The following is a 12,588-nucleotide window of genomic DNA, read 5'->3' on the forward strand; positions in this document are numbered from 1 at the left end:
GGGTGGAGAGTGACCAGAGTGAGCCCAGAGCTCCCCAGGCCCCTCTGCAGCTCTGGCAATGTCCATTGACATCTGGCTCCCACGGCCTTCCCCAACCCCCTTGCAGTGCCCAGTTCCCTAAGGCAGAAGGGGATCCTACCACACTATGGAATGGTTCTGATCTGTGCTCCCTTCTAGATTGGGATGGTGACATGGAGAATCTGAAAGCCCTGGGACATGACGGTTTGAGACCCATGGAGAATGCTGGAGGCAAGTTCTCAATGTACATTTCCGCACAGAATAATCAGTGTCAATGTGGCAAGGACTTACTCACGTGCCACTTCACTTAAGAGTCTGAAGGTTGATGGATTCTGGAAACCTTGCTCTGCTCCCTTCTGGAGCCCTGAGTGATCCCACAGCATTGCTGTCAGTGGGAGGAAGGAGCATTTAGCTGTCAATCTCTTGCCATGTGCAATGCCAGTGTCTCCTTCCGTGTGCTCTGTGCAGCCACGGAGAAGAGCAGAGAGGGAAGGGGCCGGGCCCAGGGCTGTGTCCCGGGGCTGTGCCTCGTGTGGTTCCTTTGCCAGCCCCAGGGAGCCTGAGGATCTCCTACAGAGCCATGGGAGCTCTTCTGTCCTGCCTTTCTTTGCAGCCAAGCCTCTTGGTGAAGGTGATCTGGCTTCTCAACCCACACCCAGGACTGAGGCTCTGGGAGATGGCGAGGGTAGGTCATGGCCTTTCTCCCTGGGAGAGCTGCCAGCTCAGAGCCCAAGGCTCGGCCAGGACGGCATCGCTGCAGGTGCCAGGACAGAGCTGTGCACGTGTGTGCCCTCGCCCTGAGTGATCCCCTCACCGCTCCTGTGGTTCAGTGCTACCTGTGCAGATCAGCAGAGATGACAGAAGCTTCTGTGGCTGTTGAGTTACAGGTGTGTCTGCAGGGAGGACTTTCCAGGCTCCTGGGCTGGATGCTGCACGCAAGCCCAGCTCCCGTCGCAGGGGTGAGTATTGTGTCCTTGCTGATCCCACAAGCTGAACCCTGATTTTGTAGGATCCATTCCTGGGAAAGGGATATATATTTTTTTATAAGGTCCTCCAAGAGGAAAGAACAAAGCTACAGGACACCAGAAACCCCATGAGCCATCCAATACCATGCAGCAAATGCTGAAGGAAATGCTGCAGGGAGGACAAGGTGGGTCCATGTCCCTCAGCCTTCTCCTGACACTCGGCAGCCGAGGGCTTTCTCTGCACATCTGGACACGCCATGCCGGGCACAGCAGGAACCAGATCCATGGCAGCCTTGCTGCCCCGCTGCTGCTTTCATGCCCTTCAGGGCTGTTTCCCAGCCTGGCCTGGCTGCAGCTTCTCCCCAGCCTCTGCAGGAAGGCATTTGGCATCAGCAGGCAGGGAGCCCAAACTGCAGCATGGGCCATGCACACCCTGAGATCCCCTGAAATTTCCTGGTCTTGGGGTAGATCAGGTGTAGGGGCTGTTTGGAGGAGGGAGGGCTCTGGCCAATGCCGTAAGTTTATATCATTTCCTAATCCTGATCCATGACCTGGACTAGTATCGCATCATGATGATACCACTTCCCTGAAAAGGGAATGGTTCCACCTGATCCAGCTGTGGCTTTTCCTTCCTCCAGAAGTGAACCAAAAGGCTGTGCTGAAGGTGCCATTTCCTGGAGGAAGCAGTGGCTCATGGGCAGCCTCTGCTGCAGGAAGGGAGGCCGTGCCAGGCACAGTCCCAGGAGGTAATTGCTGTGTCTCTGGGCCTGAGACCTGCTGAGGCTTGAGCTGTAAATCTCTGCTGCCGCATTGCCTGCCTTTCAGGGATTTTTCACAGAGCATTGAAAAGCTGTTGAGAGTGTCCAAGGCCAGTCTAGAGCTCCCCAGGCCCCTCTGCCGCGTTGGCCATGTCCATTGACATCTGGCTCCCACAGCCTTACCCAACCCCCTTGCAGTGCCCAGTTCCCTATGGCAGAAGGGGATCCCAGCACACCATGGAATGGTTCTGATCTGTGCTCCCTTCTAGATTGGGATGGTGATATGGAGCATCTGAAAGCCCTGGGACATGATGGTTTGAGACCCATGGAGAATGCTGGAGGCAAGTTCTCAATGTCCCTTTCTGCACAGAATAATCAGTGTCAATGTGGCAAGAGCTCACTCACGTGCCACTTCACTTAAGTGTCTGAAGGTTGATGGATTCTGGAAACCTCGCTCTGCTCCCTTCTGGAGCCTTGAGTGATCCCACAGCATTGCTGTCAGTGGGAGGAAGGAGCATTTAGCTGTCAATCTCTTGCCATGTGCAATGCCAGTGTCTCCTTCCTTGTGCTCTGTGCAGCCACCAAGAAGAGCAGAGAGGGAAGGGGCCAGGCCCAGGGCTGTGTCCCAGGGCTGTGCCTTGCATGGTTCCTTTGCCAGCCCCAGGGAGCCTGAGGATCTCCTTCAGAGCCATGGGAGCTTTTCTGTTCTACCTTTCTTTGCAGCCAAGCCTCTTGGTGAAGGTGATCTGGCTTCCCAACCCACACCCAGGACTGAGGCTCTGGGAGATGGCGAGGGTAGGTCATGGCCTTTCTCCCTGGGAGAGCTGCCAGCTCAGAGCCCAAGGCTCGGCCAGGACAGCATCGCTGCAGGTGCCAGGACAGAGCTGTGCACGTGTGTGCCCTCGTCCTGCGTGATCCCCTCACCACTCCTGTGGCTCAGTTCTGCCTGTGCAGATCAGCAGAGATGACAGAAGCTTCTGTGGCTGTTGAGTTACAGGTGTGTCTGCAGGGAGGACTTTCCAGGCTCCTGGGCTGGATGCTGAACACAAGCCCAGCTCCCGTCGCAGGGGTGAGTATTGTGTCCTTGCTGATCCCACAAGCTGAACCCTGATTTTGTAGGATCCATTCCTGGGAAAGGGATATATATTTTTTTATAAGGTCCTCCAAGAGGAAAGAACAAAGCTACAGGACACCAGAAACCCCATGAGCCATCCAATACCATGCAGCAAATGCTGAAGGAAATGCTGCAGGGAGGACAAGGTGGGTCCATGTCCCTCAGCCTTCTCCTGACACTCAGCAGCCGGGGGCTTTCTCTGCACATCTGGACACGCCATGCTGGGCACAGCAGAAAGGGATCCATGGCAGCCTTGCTGCCCCAGTGCTGCTTTCATGGCCTACAGGGCTGTTTCCCAGCCTGGCCTGGCTGCAGCTTCTCCCCAGCCTCTGCAGGAAGGCATTTGGCATCAGCTGACAGGGAGCCCAAACTGCAGCATGGGCCATGCACACCCTGAGATCTCCTGAAATTTCCTGGTCTTGGGGTTGATCAGGTGTAGGGGCTGTTTGGAGGAGGCAGGGCTCTGGCCAATGCCATAAGTTTATATCATTTCCTAATCCTGATCCATGACCTCGACTAGTATCGCATCATGATGATACCACTTCCCTGAAAGGGGAATGGTTCCACCTGATCCAGCTGTGGCTTTTCCTTTCTCCAGAGAAGGATCAAAAGGCTGTGCTGAAGGTGCCATTTCCTGGAGGAAGCAGTGGCTCATGGGCAGCCTCTGCTGCAGGAAGGGAGGCCGTGCCAGGCACAGTCCCAGGAGGTAATTGCTGTGTCTCTGGGCCTGAACCCTGCTGAGGCTTGAACTGCCATCTCTGCTGCTTGGCAGTGCCTGCCTTTCAGGGATTTTGCACAGAGCATGGAAAAGCTGTTGAGAGTGTCCAGGGCCAGCCCAGAGCTCCCCAGGCCCCTCTGCAGCTTTGGCCATGTCCATTGACATCTGGCTCCCACAGCCTTACCCAACCCCCTTGCAGTGCCCAGTTCCCTAAGGCAGAAGAAGATCTCAGAAAACCATGTGAACCATGGAATGGTTCTGATCTGTGCTCCCTTCTAGATTGGGATTGTGACATGGAGAATCTGAATGCCCTGGGACATGACGGTTTGAGACCCATGGAGATTGCTGGAGGCAAGTTCTCTATGTCCCTTTCTCCATAGAATTATCAGTGTGAGTGTGGGAAGAGCTCACTCTCATGCCATTTCCCTTAAGAGTCTGAAGGTTGATGGATTCTGGAAACATCGCCCCGCTCCCTTCTGGAGTCCTGAGTAATCCCTCAGCATTGCTGTCAGTGGGAGGAAGGAGCATTTAGCTGTCAATCTCTTGCCATGTGCAATGCCAGTGTCTCCTTCCGTGTGCTCTGTGCAGCCACCGAGAAGAGAAGAGAGGAAGGGGCTGGGCCCAGGGCTGTGTCCCAGGGCTGTGCCTCGTGTGGTTCCTTTGCCAGCCCCAGGGAGCCTGAGGGTCTCCTAAAGAGCCATGGGAGCTTTTCTGTTCTACCTTTCTTTGCAGCCAAGCCTCTTGGTGAAGGTGATCTGGCTTCCCAACCCACACCCAGGACTGAGGCTCTGGGAGATGGCGAGGGTAGGTCATGGCCTCGCCCCCTGGGAGAGCTGCCAGCTCAGAGCCCAAAGCTCAGCCAGGGCAGCATCGCTGCAGGTGCCAGGACAGAGCTGTGCACGTGTGTGCCCTCGTCCTGCGTGATCCCCTCACCACTCCTGCGGCTCAGTGCTGCCTGTGCAGATCAGCAGAGATGACAGAAGCTTCTGTGGCTGTTGAGTTACAGGTGTGTCTGCAGGGAGGACTTTCCAGGCTCCTGGGCTGGATGCTGCACACAAGCCCAGCTCCCGTCGCAGGGGTGAGTATTGTGTCCTTGCTGATCCCACAAGCTGAACCCTGATTTTGTAGGATCCATTCCTGGGAAAGGGATATATATTTTTTTATAAGGTCCTCCAAGAGGAAAGAACAAAGCTACAGGACACCAGAAACCCCATGAGCCATCCAATACCATGCAGCAAATGCTGAAGGAAATGCTGCAGGGAGGACAAGGTGGGTCCATGTCCCTCAGCCTTCTCCTGACACTCAGCAGCCGGGGGCTTTCTCTGCACATCTGGACACGCCATGCCGGGCACAGCAGAAAGGGATCCATGGCAGCCTTGCTGCCCCAGTGCTGCTTTCATGGCCTACAGGGCTGTTTCCCAGCCTGGCCTGGCTGCAGCTTCTCCCCAGCCTCTGCAGGAAGGCATTTGGCATCAGCTGACAGGGAGCCCAAACTGCAGCATGGGCCATGCACACCCTGAGATCCCCTGAAATTTCCTGGTCTTGGGGTAGATCAGGTTCAGGGGCTGTTTGGAGGAGGGAGGGCTCTGGCTGATCCCATAAATTTATATGATTTCTTAATCCTTATCCATGACCTGGACAAGTATCGCATCATGATGATACCACTTCCCTGAAAGGGGAATGGTTCCATCCGATCCAGCTGTGGCTTTTCCTTCCTCCAGAGGTGAACCAAAAGGCTGTGCTGAAGGTGCCATTTCCTGGAGGAAGCAGTGGCTCATGGGCAGCCTCTGCTGCAGGAAGGGAGGCCGTGCCAGGCGCAGTCCCAGGAGGTAATTGCTGTGCCTCTGGGCCTGAACCCTGCTGAGGCTTGAGCTGTAAATCTTTGCTGCTTGGCAGTGCCTGCCTTTCAGGGATTTTGCACAGAGCATGGAAAAGCTGTTGAGAGTGTCCAGGGCCAGCCCAGAGCTCCCCAGGCCCCTCTGCAGCTTTGGCCATGTCCATTGACATCTGGCACCCATGGCCTTCCCCAACCCCCTTGCAGTGCCCAGTTCCCTAAGGCAGAAGGGGATCCCAGCACACCCTGGTAATGTTTCTGATCTGTGCTCCCTTCCAGATTGGGATCGTGACATGGAAAATCTGAAAGCCCTGGCACATAATGTTTTGAGACCCATGGAGATTGCTGGAGGCAAGTTCTCTATGTCCCTTTCTCCATAGAATTATCAGTGTGAGTGTGGGAAGAGCTCACTCTCATGCCATTTCCCTTAAGAGTCTGAAGGTTGATGGATTCTGGAAACATCGCCCCGCTCCCTTCTGGAGCCCTGTGTGGTCCTACAGCATTGCTGTCAATGGGAGGAAGGAGCATTTAGCTGTCAATCTCTTGCCATGTGCAATGCCAGTGTCTCCTTTCATGTGCTCTGTGCAGCCACGGAGAAGAGCAGAGAGGAAGGGGCTGGGCCCAGGGCTGAGTCCCAGGGCTGTGCCTTGCATGGTTCCTTTGCCAGCCCCAGGAGACCGAGCTGCTCTCATTGCTGCTGCCAAGCCCTGGCCCTGCCTGGGGCTCAGTTCAGAGCTGCTGGCAGCTCCAGGGAGTCTTTTCTCCCCTGACTGCCATGTAAGGGGCTCCTTCCATCCCAGTGTGGGGACACTGCAGGCACGTGGTTCCCCTGCCCATGCTCCTGAATGGAAGGCAGAGAGGAGGGAGTGCCTTGGAGGGCACCAGGAACCCAGGTGCACTCACTGCCACTCTGGACTGAAGGAGAAATGGAACTACTTTCCATTAAGGTCCTCCTAGATGGAAGAGCCAAGACATAGAAGACAAGAAATCCCTGGAGGCATCCCAACTTCTGGACAAGATGCTGAGTGATCTGGAGAGACGCCGTGGTGGGTCCATGTCCCTCAGCCTTCTCCTGACACTCAGCAGCCGGGAGCTTTCTCTGCACATCTGGACACGCTGTGCCCGGCACAGCAGGAAGGGATCCATGGCAGCCTTGCTGCCCTGCTGCTGCTTTCATGCCCTGCTGGGCTGTTTCCCAACCTGGCCTGGCTGCAGCTTCTCCCCAGCCTCTGCAGGAAGGCATTTGGCATCAGCAGGCAGGGAGCCCAAACTGCAGCATGGGCCATGCACACCCTGAGATCCCCTGAAATTTCTTGATCTTGGGGTAGATCAGGTGTGGGGGCTGTTTGGAGGAGGGAGAGCCCTGGCCCAGCCCCAATAACCTGGGTATTTTCCTGACCCTTATCCATGACTTTGACAAGTATTGCCTCCTAAAGATACCACCTCCCCTAATGGCGAACAGTTCTATCTTATCCAGCTCTCCCTTTTCCTTTCTCAAGTGCTGGAGCAGATGCTTGTGCAGATGATGGCATATGCTAGAGGAAGGAAGGGCCCTGTGCCAGCTCCTGATGCAGGAAAGGAGGAGATGCCAGGCCCAGGCACAGGAGGTAATTGCTGTGCTGGGCTCTCCCTCGACAGGGTTGTGTGGCAGCCGCTCTTCCCTCAGGGCCTGCATGGCCCAGCAGCAGCCAAAGCTGGAGGTGCCGCGGCTTCCAGGCCTCTGGAGCTCATTCCCAGCCCCTGGGAATCTAGACTTGTGCACCAACATCTCTCCCCCAGCAGCTGCTCCTGGAGCTGGCCCTAAGCATCCAGAGGGCCAAGACACAGGAGCAGCCCCGAGTGGGAGCCCTGCCGTGAGCCCAGGGCCACAGCCAGCCCTGGCTGCCAACTGGGCAGGGGCTGCACTGGCTCCTGACAGGGCCTGGCTCTGTCCCCTTGGGCTGGGGGAGCTGTCACAGAGCAGGGAGGGTCAGGGGTGGCAGTGGCTGCTCAGGGATGGGTTTGGCCCATGTCCCTGGAAGGAGCCACTGCCCAAGCAGCTGTGCTGTCCAGGGCTCTGCTCTTGGCCTTCTGGGCTTTGTTGGGTGGCACAGTCTGTGCCAAGGGCTGGCAAGGTGCCTGCAGGCCCCAGCTCTGGGGGAAACAGAGAATGTCCTGGCCATATCCAGTGTGCTGCCAGCTCAGGAGTGCAGCACGGCACAGGCTCACACTGCCCATTGCTCCCACAGATGCGCTTGGCAGATCCAATATAAATGCTGAGAATCCACCGAGCGCCCCAAGAGTGTTCTGCCCGCAGGATGTGCGCAAGTCCTGCATGATAGGCACAGTCGTGACACTGTTCACAGTGCCACTTTCCATGGTCCTGTGCTATGTTGGATTCTGGTGGTGGAAGAACAAGAAACGGTAAGCTGTTGTTCATCCCCACCCTCCAGATTCTTGAAAGGCTGCTCATAGTCAGGAAACATTCCCAGTGAGGCCGCTGTGCACTTGTGGGTAGTCAGTGGTTGCCCAAATAACTCTGCTGAGAGTTCTGCTGCTGCCCAGGCCTTTCATTGGCCTCTTAATTACTGTTCCTTGTCCCGGGATGCCCACTTGGGCTGCAGCCAGTGCTGGCTCCACTGAGGCTGCCTGGCCAAGAGCAGCCCCAGGAGCAGCAGGCAGAGGCAAAGCAAGGTGGGCAGGAGAAAGAGCGGGGACGAGATTGCCCTTGAAAGGCAGAGGTGCTCTGTTTGCTCCTGCTCAGGGACCCTGCCCAGAGCCATCCCCTGCTCACCGGGGCCTTGAGGGGCAGCTGTCCAGCTGGGCCAAGCTGTGCCAGCAGCTCCAGCCGTGCTGGGGAGCCTTGGCCGCTCTGAGCCCTGCTGTGCAGGAGGGTCCCTGTGTGCCAGTGGCATCTGGGGGCCTCAGCCACCTCCTCTCTCCACAGTCACCCTGCTGCAGCTCCAGCATACCAGCCAAGAAGGCGTGACTCTTCCTCGCCCCCAGGGAGCCCAGAGACTGCCTCCTTTGACAGCTCTCAGACATGGCCTCAGAAGCAGGTGTCGACCTGGAAAGCAGAGCACCAGCACTCTGTGCCTCCCCCACGGCCCCCCAGCCCAGCTGTGAAGAGGAAGCCCCCTGAGATCCCCCCACCTCCTCCCCTCCCAAGCCGGCCACCCTGGTCCAGTTAGGACTGAAAGTGGGCCAGCCATGGCAGGGCTTGGGCCACCAACAGCTTGGGGCACCTGCTCTTGGCTACCAATAACACGTTACCTGTGGGTAACAGCCAGAGGCACTTTTCCTACTCTTTTACCTTCAACAGGAAGGGCTGAAGATTCTTCCCATGCCCTGTCTTATCCCTTGCTCTTTTGATTTTCATACAGCTGGGTGCTGGCTGAACCTTTTCAAAGAACTTTATTTACACTTCATGTTTTACCCCACCTACCAAGGAAAAAAAAAAAATAAAAGTTTTTTTCAGTTTAGACTTCATTTTTAGTGTGGTTGGGCCACTCAAATTTTGAGCAATTAATTTTCCATGGTACCTCTTCCCTTTTCCTTCCCATTTACAAGAAGTTCATCTGGACATGAAAATCAACAGAATTACTGAGATTCACCTCAAAGCCCAGAGGAGAATCTAGCATGAAATATTCTCCCTGTGTACTGCACAACAAGAAATATTCAGAGGAAAATACCGTGTGAACTGAGGCTTCTGGAACTCCCAGAATCCTGAGTCTGCAGAGGAGGAAAACAGCCCTGGCAGTGGCTGAGGGGAATTCTCCTGACAGACTCCTCGGAAAGTGCGTCACTTCAGGAGGGGAAAGCTTTTAAACCTTTGCCTTACCTTCCTCCTGTGCTAAATGTAAGGCTCCTCCTGAGAAAACACTGAGCTACAAACTATTCTCCACTCCTCAACAAAGCTACTCAGGTGCTCAACTTAAAGAGCAAAACTAAATGTGGTCAGAAATTGCCCATCAAAGCCCATTTGCAGAGAAACCCCACCATATGTGAGCAAATATTTATTAGCACCAGTTCACTCTAAAGATTGCTCCTTTTTTTTTCCCAGAGAGAATATTAGAACCATTTGCTCTTGGCAGGACTCTTTGGATGGCCCCCAGACCTGGCTCCTCACCACGCCCTGCCTGAGCTGTTCATGCAGGCAGGCAGCACCACCTGACTTTGCCACCCTTTTCAGGCCTTGGGCACGGCTGGTGCCATGGTCCCCTCTGGTGCCACAGTCCCCTCTGGTGCCACAGCCCCCACTGGTCCCATGTTCCCCTCTGGTGCCACGGTCCCCACTGGTCCCACGGTCCCCTCTGGTGCCACGGTCCCCACTGGTCCCACGGTCCCCTCTGGTGCCACAGTCCCCTCTGGTGCCACAGTCCCCTCTGGTGCCACGGTCCCCTCTGGTGCCATGGTCCCCTCCTGGCTTGTGGCGTGTCCCTGCTGCTGGAGGAGCCCTGCTCATGCTGCTGCCTGCATTCAACAAGGCTGGTGCTACTTCCCAGCCAAAGAGACACTAAAGTCACTGCTTTGGCCAGCTCATTGGAATGAGTTCAACACTTCCTCACCTCTATCACAGATAAAAACCCACATACTCCTAAAACCCACATACCAGCAGCATAAAGTCACCTCACCTACAGAGGTGAGGAGGCCTGAGCAAACAGAAGGTCGGCTTTCAAGCACATTGGTTTTTTAATTTAGTGGAAGCATTCAGTCGTGCACAAGCCTTATTTGTCAAACTGGTCTGTGCAATGCTATTCTCTTGCTCGTGTTAAAGAGGAGCCAGGGAGAAATTAGCTAAGAAACAAGAAACACTTGAGGCTCATGCCTGGCACACAAATAGAGCAGGGTGGCACCTGCCCGCTTTTTCCACATCCCGTTTCCTGATAGACAAAGGCGGACGTGGCTCCACTGGGGGCACCATGGAAAGGGTTCTGATCTGTGCTCCCATCTAGATTGATATCAGAACATGGATTATCTGGATGCCCTGGCACATGACAGTTTGAGATCCATGGAGAATGCTGGAGGCAAGTTCTCAATGTCCCTTTCCACGCAGAACAATGAGTGTCAGTGTGGCAAGAGCTCACTCACATGCCATAGCCTCTTGAAGATGCCACCTCCTGTAATGGTTAACAGTTCTATTGTTGTGATGTCTGCTTTGTTTGAATGGTTTCTCCAATTATTCCCCTAAGTCATTGGTTTGCTCCTGGTTTGTATCCTCCTACCCACCTGTCAATCCTGCCTCAAGCCTAGCCCTTGTTTTCTCATGTTCCCCATCTGTCATTACACCCATTTGTCAGTCTTCCCTTAGGCCAGCCTCCTACCTGAACCGCCCCTGTGGAAATCCCCTAATCTCCAATGTCCCATTGGCCCATGTGACGCACTCTGCTCCCCTTGTTTCCCCTATTGTATTGTTGAATGGAACTTTCCACTCCTCCCATAGTTTCTTCCTGTTGGTTAAAATTTTGTACCCGCCCTCTGGCCTCCCCCAGATAAAAACCCACACAGTTGTGTTCTTGGTCTTCAGTCCCTGGATGCTCCAGTGGAGTAAAAGCCTTTGGAACCCACACTGGAGATCTCCTCCTCATCCTTGTCTCCACCGTGAGCCTACCAATATCCTTGTGCCGTGGAGCATTTGCTCTAAGCTGCACCTTGGGTCACCCTGCTCCCGAGTGTCACGATCTGCTAACACAAGTGGGAGTCGTGAGAGGTTCGTTTGATCTCAGATTGCAAAACGGACACCAAGGGATTTCAGTTTAAATCACAACAGCAGTTATGCATCTTTATTTTAGTGCAAACAACATGGGTTATGCGATAGAGGATAGGGAGAGAGAGAGAGGGAGAGAGGGGTAAAGAGGCAAAATGCCAAGAGAAAAAAGGGGGGGGTTATAGCTACCAACGGACGAGACAGGGTCGCCGGTGTCTTCTTCCATGGGGAGATCTCTCTCAAAGAAAGTAACTTGGAAAAGTAATTTTTACAGTCTGTTTCAAAGCAAGGGGCAGCTGGCCAAGAGGTGCGGAAATTCCTCGGCTATTTTGATGAGACCCCTTGCTCTGGGAAGCAGGTGTAAGGTACAGAACAGGCCGCTCCTTACAAGTCCCTGCTCAGCAGCAGGAATGAAGGCAGTGTACCTTGACAGCACAACAAGCACACCTGCAAACCATCACCTGGCAAGCTTCCACCTCAACCAGGCCAGAACCCCTGCACAAAGTTCCTTGGGGTCTTCAGGGTCTTGGTCTCTGTTCTTGCAATGCTTATGAGGCAGATGAGGGAAACTTCAGACCGTCTCTTACAGGCCTCTGCCCATGTTTAGAGTTTGAACACTCCATCTCTCCATATTTTCTCATGAATTAAGGGATATTTTAGTGTATCACAGTCCATGTCCATGGCCTTACCAAAAGAACTTTCAGCCCCAATACTAAGGCATCTCCTCATTCTCCTTTCATCTGAGACTTGACTCCTTCTTTACTGACTTCATGTTGTCTTCTACATGTCCTCACTCTGTCCTTTTCTCTCACCCAAGGGGAGGATCGAGGTCTGCAGGTCTCATCTGTGCACTGAAATAGTTAATATCTCACCCAGACCTGCAGATGATCATGATGGTTTTTGCCTGGTCCAAAAGCAGCCATGGTGATGAATTTCAGGCTGCCCTGGAGCTGTGCCAAGATCTCAGGGGGCCCGGCCAGAACAGTCGTGGCTGTTCTGCCTACATGGCTGGTCCCAGGCCCCTGCTTCCTTCAATTTCAGCTGCAGGCCCATGGCTTCCCCTCCCTGTGCTTGGCAGCCGCTGGGGCCGTGCGGGCCGTGGTGAAGGGGGCCTGGTGGAGCCCGGCTCGGTGCAGGCCAGGGTGGAGCAGGGCCAGCCTGATCAGCACCCAGTTAACTCTTCACAGCTGGAAACAACAGAGACCTTTCCTTGGCTTGACTGTCTTTCAAATGTGGATTTCACAGAGGAGAATCCAGCTTCTAAATGGTTTCATAGGTTGTCAGTTCTCAGAGCCAGCCAGCTATTGGTTTTGCTAAGCACAGAGGAAGTTCTTAGCAGCCCCCTCCTAGAAAAATCATTTGCATGGGTGGCTTCTTCCCTCCTCACCAAGTATCAACTAATACAAACCAGCACAGACACTCATGGTGTAACAGGAAGCAATTTTGAAGCAATTGTTTTAAAGCAAAATCAGTTATTGCACAGAGATTGATGTCA

General features: G+C 54.5%; 1 pseudogene; it reads right to left on the minus strand.

Annotated features, from left to right (window-relative positions):
- LOC131589891 (zinc finger protein 850-like) overlaps nucleotides 1-12,588 on the minus strand; it is a 480,942-nt pseudogene that overhangs the window by 15,253 nt on the left and 453,101 nt on the right.

The sequence above is a fragment of the Poecile atricapillus genome, chromosome 30, assembly GCF_030490865.1.
Source record: "Poecile atricapillus isolate bPoeAtr1 chromosome 30, bPoeAtr1.hap1, whole genome shotgun sequence".
Lineage (NCBI taxonomy): Eukaryota > Metazoa > Chordata > Aves > Passeriformes > Paridae > Poecile > Poecile atricapillus.